Source organism: Rattus norvegicus, chromosome 9 (genome assembly GCF_021556685.1).
Source record: "Rattus norvegicus strain SHRSP/BbbUtx chromosome 9, alternate assembly SHRSP_T2T, whole genome shotgun sequence".
Lineage (NCBI taxonomy): Eukaryota > Metazoa > Chordata > Mammalia > Rodentia > Muridae > Rattus > Rattus norvegicus.
Genome location: NC_141542.1, coordinates 13,688,828 through 13,699,265, shown reverse-complemented (window position 1 = coordinate 13,699,265; position 10,438 = coordinate 13,688,828). Strand labels below are relative to the sequence as shown.

The 10,438-nt window shown below is 40.1% G+C and overlaps 1 pseudogene; it reads right to left on the bottom strand.

Moving 5' to 3' along the window:
- Positions 1–5,844: 5,844 nt before the first annotated feature.
- Positions 5,845–6,679, bottom strand: LOC148003336 (brain acid soluble protein 1-like; annotated as a pseudogene).
- Between the last annotated feature and the right edge of the window lie 3,759 nt (positions 6,680–10,438).

Here is a 10,438-nt window from a genome sequence, read left to right as displayed (position 1 = left end):
GTATTTTATGGTATTTATGACTGTTGTAAAGTGTGCCATTTCCCTAATTTCTTTCTCAGCTTGATTATACTTTGAGTAGAGGAAGATTTTTCATTGAGTTAATTTTATATCCAGCCACTTTGCTGAAGTTGTTTATCAGGCTTAGTAGTTCTCTGGTGGAACTTTTGAGGTCACTTAAGTATACTGTCATATCATCTGAAAATGGTGATATTTTGACTTCTTCCTTTGAAATTTGTATCCCTTTGACTTCATTGTGTTGTCTGATTGCTCTGAATAGAACTTCAAGTACTATATTGAATAAGTAGCAAGAGAGTGGGCGGCCCTGCCTAGTCCCTGAGTTTAATGGGATTGCTTCAAGTTTTTCTCCATTTAATTTAATGTTGGCTACTGGTTTGCTGTATGTTGCTTTTACTATGTTTAGGTATGGATCTTGATTTCCTGATCTTTCCAAGACTTCTCATGAAGAGGTGTTGAATTTTGTCAAGTGATTTCTCACTAACTAATGGAATGATCATGTGTTTTCTTTTTCTTTGAGTTTGTTTACATAGTGGATTATGTTGATGGATTTCGGTATATTGAACCATTCCAGTATCTCTGGGATGAAGCCTACTTGATCATGATGGATGATCTTTTTGATGTGTTCTTGGATTTTGTTTGCGAGAATTTTATTATTATTGCATTGATCTTCATAAGGAAATTGGTCTGAAGTTCTTTTTATACCTGAAGGGTTTAGGTATAAGCATAATTGTGGCTTCATAGAAAGAATTGGGTAGTATTCCTTTAGTTTGTATTTTGTGAAATAGTTTGACAGTATTTTCTTGTATGAAAGTCTGGTAGAATTCTGCACTAAACCCATCTGGTCCTGGGCTCTTTTTATTTGAGGGACTTTTAATAACTGCTTCTATTTCTTGGGAGTTATGGGCCAGTTTCGATGGTTTATCTGATCCTGATTTCCTTTGGTACCTGGTATCTGTCTACAAAATTTTCCATTTCATCAAGATTTTCCAGTTTTGTTGAATATAGGCTTTTGTAATAGGATGTGATGATTTTTCTAATTTCCTCAGAATTCCTTGTTAATTCCTTTTCATTTCTGATTTTGTCAATTTGGATATGCTCTCTGTGCCTCTGGTTAGTCTGGCTAAAGGTTTCTCTATCTTGTAATTTTCTCAAAGAACCATCTTCTGGTTTTGTTGATGCATTTTATACTCCTTTTTTGTTCCTACTTGGTTGATTTCAGCCCTGAGTCTGATTATTTCCTGCCTTCTACTCCTCCTGGGTGTATTTGCTTCTTTTTGTTCTAGAGCTTTTAGGCATGCTGCCAAGCTGCTAATGTATGTTATGTCCTGTTTCTTTTTGGAGTCACTCAGAACTATGAGTTTTCCTCTTAGCACTGCTTTCATTGTGTCCCATAAGTTTGGGTATGTTGTTTCTTTATTTTCATTAAATTCTAAAAAGTCTTTAATTTCTTTCTTTATTTCTTCCTTGACCAAGTTATCACAGTATAAAGCATTGTTCAACTTCCATGTATATGTGGGCTCTCTGTCACTTTTGTTTTATTGAAGACCAGCCTTACCACGTGGTCATCTGATAGGATACGTCAGATTATTTCAATCCTCTTGTATCTGTTGAGGCCTGCTTTGTGACTGATTATATGATCAATTTTGTAGAATGTACCATGAGGTGTTGAGAAAGGGGTATATCCATTTGTTTTACGATGAAATGTTCAAAAATATCTGTCAAATCCATTTGGTTCATAACTTCTGTTAGTTTCTCTATGTCTCTGTTTAGTTTCTGTTTCCATGATCTATCCATTGATGAGAATGGGGTGTTGAAATCTCCTACTATTATTTTGTGAGATACAATATGTGATTTGAGCTTTAATAAGGTTTCTTTTATGAATGTAGATGCCATTGCATTTGGAGCATAGATATTTAGGATTGAGAGTTCATCTTGGTGGATTATTCCTTTGATGAATATGAAATATCCTTCCTTATCTTTTTTGATGACATTTGGTTGAAAGTCAATTTTATTTCATATTAGAATGGCAACTCTAGCTTGTTTCTTCCAGCCATTTGCTTGGAAATTTGTTTTCCAGCCATTTACCCTGAGGTAGTGTCTGTCTTTGTCTCTGAGGTGTGTTTCCTGCATGCAGCAAAGTGCTGGGTCCTCTTTACATATCCAGTCTGTTAGTCTATGTCTTTTTTCGGGGGGAATTGAGTCCATTGATGTTGAGATATATTAAGGACTAGGGATTGTTGCTTCCTGTTCTTTTCATATTTAAAACTGGAATTCTGTTTGTGTGTCTCTCTTCTTTTGGTTTTATTGCAAGGAGATTACTTTTTTGCTTTTTTCTGTGGAGTAGTTTCCCTCCTTGTATTTGAGTTTTCCATCTATTCTCCTTTGTAGGGCTGGATTTGTAGAAAGATATTGTGTAAATTTGGTTTTCTCATTGAATATCTTGGTTTCTCTATTTATGTTAGTTGAGAGTTTTGCTGGATATAGTAGCCTGGGCTGGCATTTCTGTTCTCTTAGGGTCTGTATGACATCTGCCCAGGACCTTCTGGCATTCATAGAATCTGGTGAGAAGTCTGCTGTATTTCTGATAGGTTCACCTTTTTATGTTACTCGGCCTTTTTCCCATACTGCTTTTAATACATTTTCATTGTTTTGTTCATTTGGTATTTTGACTATTATGTGACAAGAGTTAATTCCTTTTTGGTCCAATCCATTTGGAGTTCTATAGGCTTCTTGGATGTTTATGGTCATCTCTTTCTTTAGGTTAGGGAAGATTTCCTCTATAATTTTGTTGAAGAAATTTAGTGACCCTTTAAGTTAGGAATCTTTGCTCTCTTCTATACCTATTATCCTTTGGTTTGATCTTCTCATTGTGCCCCAGATTTCCTAGATGTTTTAGAGGAGCTTTTTGCATTTTACATTATCTTTGATGGTTATGTTGCTGTTTTCTATAGTATCTTCTGCCCCTGAGATTCTCTCTTCTAGCTCTTGTATTATGTTAGTGATGCTTGCATCTGTGACTCCTCATCTCTTTCCTAGACTTTCTATCTCCAGGGTTGTCTCCCTTTGTGCTTTCTTTTTTGTTTCTATTTCCATTTTTGAAACCTGGATGGTTATGTTCAATTCCTTCACCTGTTTGGTTGTGTTTTCCTATAATTCTTTAAGGGATTTTCTGTTTCCTCTTTAAGGGCTTCTATTTGTTCAACCGTGTTGGCCCGTATTTCTTTAAGGAAGTTATGTCCTTCTCAAAGTCCTCTATCATCATCCTGAGATGTGATTTTGAATCTAAATCTTGTTTTGGTGGGAGAACTGGTTTCTGATGATGCCAACTAGTCTTGGTTTCTGTTGCTTAGGTTCCTGTGCTTGTCTCTTGCCATCAGGTTTTCTCTGGTGTTAGCTTGTCTTTCTGTCTCTGACAGTGACTTGACCTTCCTTTTAGCCTGTGTGTCAGTACTCCTGTAGACCTGTTTTCTTTCAGCCAGATCTGGGAACAGAGAGCTACTCCTGACTTTGTGTGTCCTAAGGCTACCAGGTGGGTCGCTTGGAGCAGAAGAGTAGGTCTTCTGTCTGTTCTCAAATGTGTAGGTGCTCCTGCTGACTGGCTTTTGGCTCTCAGGGCAGGCAGAAACCAGAAGGGTTCTGCCTCTGACTACTCCTAGGTCCCTGTGTCCAGAGGGCACAGAGGGCATTAGGCAGGTCCTTATGGGATTGGGAATGTGGGCAGAAGTAGTTGTGTCCTCTGAGCTCTCAGGATTATCTGCACTTCTGAGAGTCCAGCTCTCTGCTCCATGGGATCTGGGTGCAGGGAGCTGTGGTACCTGTTCAGTTCACTTCTGGGTGCAGGCAGAAACCAGAAGGTTCCTGCCATTGACTGCTCCTATATTCCAGTATCCAGAGGGCACTAGGCAGGGTCCTCTTGGGCCAGGAATGTGAGCAGAAGTGGCGGTCTCCCCTGAGTTCTCAGGATTGTCTGTACTTCTGAAAGTGCAGCTCTCTTCCCAACAGGATTTGGGTGCAAGACTTGTCTTTAACTTTTTATTAGTAATTTCCCCACTATTTTCTCAGAATTACTTTGGTTTCTGATGTTATTTTTATTTCCGTATGATTTTGTAGAATTTTTCTATTTCTTTGACTAATTTTGGGGGGTATTTATTTTAACATTGCACTGAGCTTTAAATCACTTTTGGTAGGATGACAGTCTCACTATATTAATTCTACCAGTGCATAAATATTTTAAACCTTTTCACTTTCTAGCTTCTTTCTTATTTCTTTCATTAGGTATTTGAAGTTTATATTGTAGATGCTATTGTAAATGTGAATATATTCGTGATCTCTTGGTGTATTTGTTGGTGTTGTATAGAAAGGCTCCTGATTTTGTAAGTTGACGTGGTGTCCTGCCATTTTGCTGAAATTGTCTAGACGTTTTCTAGTAGCATTTTGGGATCACTTAAATGTAATATCACATCATCTGCAAATTGAGATAATTTAACTTCTTTTTCTATTTGTACCGCTTTCTTTAATTTCCTTCTCTTGCCACATTATTCTGCCTAGAGAGAAGCATATCTTTAATTTTCATGAATCTGAATCCTTCCATTAAACATGTTTTGTCTTTTTGCCAAGGATCTTCAATTTATACTTGTGAAGTTTTGGTCTCACTTCTCCTTTGAGGTATGTCCATATGCAACCTGTTCCCTTCTGTTTGTGTCTTAGCTAAGGTTTTACTTCTGTAAACAGACATCATAACCAAAACAACTCTTATAGGGACAACATTTAATTGTGGCTGGTTTACAGATTCAGAGTTTCAGTCCCTTATCATCAAGACAGGAGCATGCCAGCATCTAGGCAGTCTTGACACTGGAGGATCTGAGAGTTCTACAGCCTTCTGAAAGCTTCTAGAAGACTGAATTCCAGGCAGGTAAGAGAACAGTCTCTCAAAACCCACCCCCATAGTGACAAACTTCCTCCAAGCCACACTGCCTAATAGTGCCATTCCTCGGGCCAAGCATATTCAAACCACCAGTTTGTATGTTTCACTTCACTTTTTTTTTTTTACTTTTTAATTGCTTAGCTTTATTACTTTCATGCCATTTATACTCTTACATATAATTTCAATGCATCCATTGTACATTTATTTATTTATTTATTTATTTATTTATTTATTTATTATTTATTTTCCATTTTCCAATGGCTGGTGTGTTGGGGTCTGAGACACAGATGGAAGAAAACTGGAGCTGCAATGAATGCAGACTTTTTATTTTTCATTTCCACTGACCAATAAACAGAAGTACAGGTGCACCCAACCCCGGACATGCATTAACTCGTCATGAGAAATCTAGGTAGGCTAAGTAAGGTGAGAGAATGTTTGTCACTCCCAAAACTATCCGGAGAGGAAGAGTGGAGGGCTGGCATTGAGATACAGTGTGGACAAGCTAAGTGGTCTCCGTCTGAAAGTTGGCATTCATCCACAAACGTTAAAAAAAAAAATAAGAAAAGGCTGTAGATTAAAAAAGAAACAGAAAATACTGCTTTCATAAAGATCTGATTGCCTTGGCACTGGCCCTGTGGGCAAAATCAAACACCCTCCTCCCCAGCTGTATCACAGGAGGGATGCTGGGGTTTTTAAAGGATGGAGCCTAGGGGATAGCGGTTCAGGTACAGATGATGAACTTTCAGACAATGGTCTGTAAAATCCAGGACTGACTGGTCAAAGTGACTGAAGGTATATTAGATATTTCCCTACAAAAATACTATTTGGATGCTCCCCGCTCCCTCCCTCCCCGGATGGGACACATCCTCCTATTTTTTTTCTTTTCTTTTCTTTTCTTTTTTTTATTTTTTAATCCCTTGGGCAATACATAGCCTCACTTCCAATTTGAAACAAGTTAGTATAGGATACAGAGACAGAGAGAGCTTGAGACCGGTCCTTTGCCAGTGACCTCTGACGGCCACGCTTTGTTCGGAGCTGGAGACCGGTGCCTGGGGGGGCCTTGGCCGCGGAACTGGGCGCCTCAGAGGCCGCGAGCGTCTCTGTGGACCAGGGCGCGGGCTCCGCACTGCTAGGTTTAGAATCTGAAGCCGCCTGGGCCGCGTCGCTTTTCGCCTCGCGGCCAGCGGCCGGAGCCTCAGTCTTTTTGGCCTCGCCCCCCTCCTGGGGCACGAGATCCGGCGCGCGGGTGCCCTCGGCGCTCGGCGCTCGCCTCGCCGGCCTTGGGGGTCTCGCCGCCCATCGCGGGCCCGGGCCAGGCCGCCTCCTGCTCAGGCACTGGCCGGGGCTCGGGCTGCTCCTCCGTGGCGCCCTCGCTCTTCTCGGGCTGGGCCTTGGGCTCCTCCTCGTTACCGGCCGCCTGTTGGTCGGCCTCCTTTTCCTCAGCCCATGCCTCCCCATCTGGAGTGTCCTTGGGCTTCTCTGCGCTCTCCTTGACCTCAGTGGTGTGGGCGGCCATCTGGGGTTCTCTCTCCTTTGGGGTCCCCTCCTCCTCGGTGCCCGCGCCTTTAGCCTTCTTGTCTTTGTCCTTGGCCTTCTCCTCATTCACATTGTAACCCTTCTTGCTCAGCTTGCCTCCCATCATGGAGTTCCTCTCCTCAGAGGAGCCGATGAGAAGAGTTCACTTCACTTTTTTAAAGTATGTGCTTGAAAGTCACTCAGTCTATTTCATAGCAAGTGTTTATGATTTCTCAAGACTGTGACTGCTAGAGAAATAACTCAGTTGTTAAGAGCATGTGTTCCTCTTGCAAAGGACACAAGTTCATTCAATTCCTGCACCTACATGATAAATCACAACTATAAATCCAATTCCAGGAGGTGTACAAACAAACATACAGGCAGGCACTCACACATTTCAAACAAAAGATGAACAGAAAAGAATGCATATGTATATGGACTTTAATTAGTTCTGGGCCCTTAGTACCTCTACCTGCGAAGAATGAATCAAAGTTTCAGACCTTTTTTCTTCCAGTGGTAGGTACTGAATAATCCTCAAATGATATCTCAAGCAGAAATATGGTACCATCACTTTAGAATATTATGTGGATAATGTATCGTTTTAAGGAATTCTACTTTTAAAAGGTAGTATTTGCTCTATCTCTTTCTCTCTTTGAGTCTTTGAGTGTGTGTGTGTGTGTGTGTGTGTGTATGTGTGTGTGTGTGTGTATGGTGTGTGTGCATGTGTGTGTGTGTGTTATAAAGTGATGTGGATGTGTACAATACACATGTGTGCTATGTTGACTGTCTTGCAAAGGTTATTAAGATTGTATTTAACCATGCCCTTTTGAGTTTTGCATTTGTGTAGTTTTAACATATGTCATATAGGTCCATGGAGGTGAGTGATTAATTATTAGAGTTCTTTAATAATAAATACCACTGATGGGAATACTGAGGGACACTTTTTGGTTCTATGTTAGTGAGGCACATCCGTATTTCATCGAGTAGAAAGGAAGCTGAATGTGCACACTGTAAGTAGCCCAGCAGGTTACACTGCTAACTGTTCTAAGTTAACCTTTAACCTAGGTGTAACACAGATGGAGACTCAAGAGCAATGCAACAGCCTTGTGTATGTGTGAATCATTCACTACACAGAGAGAAGAATGCTGGATGTCTGACTAAAATGCAGTTTAAAGATTCAGTGTGTGTGTGTGTGTGTGTGTGTGTGTGTGTGTGTGTGTGTGTGTTCATTTGTTTCTATGGTAGCAAGCACAACATGGATCACCTTATTCCAGTACAACAGAAACTAGTACGGGTACAGAATTGCTCACAGAACTGAGAGAAAAATAACAAGGACAGAGAACAAGGCAAATGTGGGGACCCATAAAAAAAAGTTCCCAAGTGGTCATCGCCAAAGTATCTCTCATAAGTTGAGTGGGTTGCAATTTAGTTTGCTCATAATTCAAATCTGTGAGCAAAGCATATGTTCTACCTAGATGTGGCCATGTGTATACATTTTGGTCAGGGAACAGTGGGGCTCCTGATTGGTACCAAAATCAAATAGGGTGGCATTGTTAAGAATTTGCAAATTTTGTGTTTTAGGGGGAAAACACCCAGACATATTGTAAGAATGAGCTTTCATCTTAAAATTAGGTGTAGGGATACTGGGATACTTCAGACTTCTGTGGCTGCTGACCATGATTTGGCTCATACTCTAGCTTAAGTATGGTTCACCAACTTCAGATGGTTTATGTGATTGTATGACATTTGAATTTCCAGGAACTTTTCATAGGGTACATAAATGTGAGGGCTGGAGAGGGTGTTGGTACTGTTGGTCCTTAATGGGGGTTGTTTATAATTTGTAAGTAGTTGTGATCAAAGAAGAAACAAAAGAAAAATTCAGGCATCTCTATCTCTCTACCCTCTATAACCCTGTTGCCTTATCTAATGTTATGAGGTGAAACCAGAGAGAAGGGGATAAAAAGTGCGAAAAAGAAGAGTCCACAAAATAGCAAAGACCAAAAACATACACACAGAAACATAGCAGTCACACACATACAAAAACACACACAAAGACACATGTGAGTGCTATGATACTGAAAGTATCTTAGGAATTGTACTCATGAGGTTCTATAAGTTAAACATAAAAAAAAAGTTCATTGGGGCCTTAGTGACAAAACCAAATCTCTGCTAAATGATGATTCTCTTAACACCCCCAACTAGGCAAACATGCAAATACGCACCAGGCAAGTCATTAATGGTTCATTTCCTATCAACCAACAGGGTGCTCCAGGTCAAAGCACAATGCAAGGTGGCAGGATTTAGACATCGACACTTCAAGAAAGATAGATCATGGTTTACACTAATGAATTCCTGAGTTAGCACCATCTCTTCCCACTTAGAGACTTGGCATGTTGGGAAACATCTGTAGACCTAGGATTTAGAGAAATAATATGTATGGGACCATGAATTTTTCCTGACACTATACAGCCTGTAAATCATAGAAGCGAGACACTCGCGATTGTTTCCAGTCCCTTCTGCCAACCCTCACTGCCTGACATTCAGCAGCAGGACCTCCCTTAAAGGTAACTAAAAGATTCAATGTCTGTAAAGGCCTTGACCACAAGAATTCACATTTTCCTCTTGGGTTATTTGTCTTTTTTCTATCTTTTATGTGACTTCTTTGTAATTAACAACATTAGCTACTTATTACCCCTTATAAATTGTGTCTTTATAATTTGACATATCCAAGTTTCCTATAGAATTTCTCTCTGGAACCGAAAATATATAAATATTTACACTGTTTGAACTGTCACTTCCTGCAGTTTCTTTGTGTTATTTCTTGCAAGGGTTTCTTTGCTCTTAGAGAAATGAATTAACTCATGACTTTGTATTTAACCTGTGGATTTCAGTCACAGACATTCTCAGGAATTCATGTTAATGGTCAACTGGAAAAAGGCATAGCTGTACTTTGTTGAAATGTTACACTGTGCTCAAGTGCCCTGAATTCCAGTACTGATGTAAAGCAGTGCTTTGAGATGTTACTTTCTTGTATACATCATATGTATGTATGTGGAGTGGTGCCTATTAATGTTTATGAAGATTTTTCACAAGTGTATAAATGTGAAAGCAAGAAATGTCAACCTTGGGTGCCATTCTTCAAGTGTAAGCCTCCTTGACTTTGTTATTTAAAAAATCACTCACTCACTCTCACACACATACACACATATACATACACACACACCACACTGCATTTGCTACTATGTGCCTGTGGAGGTCAGAGGATAATTTGTGGGAAGCAGGTCTCTCTTCCAACCATGTGAATTCCTGAGGATTGAACTCAGACCATGAAGGTGCATGTCAAGCCCCTTTACCTTGTGAGCCGGTTTACCCTTATAAGTGCACCCTTATAACAGGATGCTCTAAAACTCATGGACATTCACTTTCCTCTACCTCCAGAGTAATAAGATGTCTGGCTTTGAATACTATAAAGGATGAATGGTAAATTCTTCTAAACATTTAGAAAAGAAACTGTGATAGTCCTCTATCCTCCTTTCCATTTTGGCAGAGTTGGGGATTGAACCTAGGACATCCTGTGTCAAATACTCTACCACTGAGCTACAGGTCCTGCTCTCTAATTCCTGTCAGAGGATAGAAGTTGATGGTATCCTTTCTATTCCAGTCTCTGAAGCCAGCCTTTCATAAATACCACATTCAACAAAGAACAGAAACAACAAAGGTATCTGTCACAAACAAACATTCAAAGCATAAAACAAATCAGCACATTGTCCAGATGTGGTTTGGGCAAGCCTGCCATGTCAAGACATAAGTTGCAGAGGAAGAAGGATCGAGAGTTCAAAATGACCTTAACCTTAATAATGAGCCAGAGGACAGCTTAGACACTGCACAATAGGAACTGTCAATGGAACAAAACAACCATAAAGGACATTTCCCTGGACTTCTTATCCTTTACCAAAGCTTTCCAGTACCAGAGGGATTGTT